This window comes from Humulus lupulus, chromosome 4, assembly GCF_963169125.1.
Source record: "Humulus lupulus chromosome 4, drHumLupu1.1, whole genome shotgun sequence".
In the NCBI taxonomy this organism is placed as follows: Eukaryota; Viridiplantae; Streptophyta; class Magnoliopsida; order Rosales; family Cannabaceae; genus Humulus; species Humulus lupulus.
In genome coordinates, this window is record NC_084796.1 from 2596577 (window position 1) to 2599940 (window position 3364).

Below are 3364 nucleotides of genomic sequence, written 5' to 3' on the forward strand. Positions count from 1 at the left end.
GATTATATTTATTATACTATAAGGTTTAGATATCAACCAATAGGATTTTAAGCACATGTTATGAATGGTGATTAAGGATTAAGTATTTTTGAGGATTAAATTTAATATGGAGTAAAGTTTGAATGATATAGGGTCAGTCAGCAGCTTTGAATACGTTGAGGGCTTAGTCAAGGCTGTTTACCCCATTCAAACTTAGCTAAAATTGTGTAATTTCGTGTTTAAATATTCAGCGTATGCCGATATATCGCAGCTATAGGGGGCGATATATCGCAGCACGTAGATACGGAAAACACGAATCAATGCACGGTCGCCTCGGGAACAGTGGTCCAGGCGATATATCGCCTATAGGGGGCGATATATCGCCTCCACCAGCATGTTTTCAAATACTTTTGAATTCTTTTCCTTTCAGCCATTCAAACTCCTCCATAAGTCCAGCATCTTTTGAACGAGTCTTCAGCCTCTGCTGAACGATTATTCAAATGATTTTCATCTAAAAAGCCATTATTTTTATTCAAGTAAAATCAAGATACTTTCATTCCCAAACTCTATAAATAGGACCTAGTACCCAGCCATTATTCACCATTTGCTCTAAGTTCAGAAGCTGCTAGTGTTAAGTGAGTGAGAGAGTGGAAACACTTGGTTTGGGAAAAACTATAAGCTTAAACATCATAAGCTTATCAAACACTTTGGGAAGTGAGTTCTATAGTATTTCGGTGGAGGTTAGATTGATCTTGCAAATCTTTGAGGTAAACCCAAAACTCTATTTCACTTATTTTATGTTATTTCCTTTCTCAAAACCTTCTACTCAGTCCCCTAACCTCATTCTTATTTTGGTTAGGGAATCCAAGTTCTTAAGCATATAAGTCGGTAAGTATGTTTTTATGGTTTAGTCTTTCCATCTCTTCCATTTCATCTCCTTTCTTTAGACTCACTCTTTCTTATGGTTTTAAGAGTGTTCCAAAAGTCCCAACTCAGTCCATTATATTCCGGTAACTTTGGTAAGGAAAATAGGCTAGAATCTATATGTTTATGTTATCTTATGTGTTATGTTATGATATGTTATGAATATGTTATGAATATGTATGTATGTATGTTTGTAGGCTTGGGCATATGACCCATATGGCTAACAAGACCCCAAATGGGTTATGGGCATATGACCTACTTAGCTAGTAGGACCCCACTAATTCCATGGGCATATGCTTGTTTAGTCTATGGGACCCCAAGTAATAATGGCCATTATAATAAGTGTATTATGTGTTATGATATGTCTTTATGTTTCTTATGAAATTATGTTTATGACTATGTGTTAGATTTTTCCTTGCTGGGCATTAGGCTCATTCCTTTCTGTTTATGTGCAGGAAATAAGCTTTAGAGGCGGTAAGATTCGTGACGCTTAGAGGATGTGTATCGATGGTGAATGGAGTCAAGGAGCCGAGCGTTATTCGATTCGAGGATGTAGTCTTGTTTATGTTTTTATGGTTTTAGATGTATCTTTCCGCATTTTCTATGTAACTCTTTTTTTACTTTAAGTTATTTTTGTTTTAAAGACAATGGGTACCCATATCCTACTTATATTTATGAAAGTAACCTTTGTTTCTACAAGTTTATAATAAATTATGGTATTTTCGCAAATGTATGTTTTAGTAAGAATTTGTATGTATAGTTCGATAATGGTCCAAGAGTCTAGAGTAGTGGGTCATTACATGATTACTTTTCTTGGCTTCCATCCCAGTGCACATGATTCATCTTTCTTTGTTAGGTGTACTTCTTCTGGCCGCACTTCACTCTCTTTATATGTTGATGATATAATTATCACCGGTGATGATGCGAATGGGATAATGGAGTTGAAAACACACTTGACTCGTGAATTTGAGATGAAAGATTTGGGTTCCCTACGGTACTTTTTAGGGATAGAAGTAGCTTACTCTCCTCGTGGCTATCTTCTTTTTCAATCTAAGTACATTGCTGACATTCTCGATCAGGCTCGTCTCTCTGATGCTTACACTGTTGATACCCCTCTTGAGCTTAATGCCAGGTATTCTTCATCTGATGGTGTTGCCTTGTCAGATCCCTCTCTATATCGCACTCTAGTTGGTAGCTTAGTGTACCTTACTATCACCAGGCCAGACATCGCTTATGCAGTTCACATTGTCAGTCAGTTTGTTGCATCTCCCACTACCGTTCATTGGGCACCTGTGCTTCGTATTCTTCTTCGATATCTTCGGGGAACTCAATTTCAGAGTCTGCTTTTTCCATCTACGTCTACTTTAGAGTTACGTGCCTACTTAGATGCAGATTGGGGTGGTGATTGTACTGATCGCAAATCTACCACTGGTTTTTGTATATTTTTAGGAGATTCTCTTATTTCTTGGAAGAGTAAAAAATAGACTGTTCACTACAACAAACTAGGACTACTACAACATTAAAGTATAACACAAATGAAAAAGTGTTATCCTACCTGTGTTAAAATTATAAGGCGCGCTCAGTAAAATTTTAGGCGCCATATATGTTTCCTTTTCATTTATTTTTTCGCTAATTATATATAATATTTATTTATCATTTTATTTGATTTTCTCTACATACTTTTTCTCTGAGACCTATCTCTCTCGGTCTCTCACTCCCCTTCACGAAAGACATCCCATTTCATTCAAAGAAAAATGAGACCACATTCGAAGGCGATATAGGAGTCCTGGTTCGTCGGCGGGGGCAGAGAGGCGACTTCTCTTCGGTTCAATCTCTGCGGCTTAACCTCATCGGCTTCTTTGACTCTCCCGTTTCCTAGCCCGCCTATAACTCCCCCGTTTTCTTCTTCGCACCCATCTGTGCCTCTCCCTGCATCGAATCTTCCATTTACGCAATCGACCAGTCCCTTCTGAGGCTAGGAGGCACGATCTTCCCTAGAGGCTTTGGTTTGAAATCAGGTAATCTTCTCGTCACCATCACCAAATGCTTTCCCTTGCTCTCTCTCTAGCTCCCTTTCTTCTCTATCTTTCTCGTTTCTCCATTTATTCAGAGGCTTGAAAGAACCCAAAGAGTAATCGCTTTTGAGAGGGTTTTTCTCTTTCATGAATGAGCTATTATTATTGGTATGTAGTTTTGTTTTCTTTTTTGATTTCCGAAAGCCCTAAAATTGACTCTCGAATTGGTTTGTGTTTCCCCTAGATATTAAAAATCTCTGGCATTTTATTTTTTAGATTTCTCTTTGCAGTTGGGTAATGCATTGCTCTGTTTCTCATTTTTGTGAAATGAGATTGACTGGTCCAGGCATTCGCATGGAGTCGAAAGTTGCCGGGTTGGAGGTAGATTACTTGGATAAACTTTCTGCCTAGAGATACACTGTTTGGTTTTACTAGAATTGGAGAGG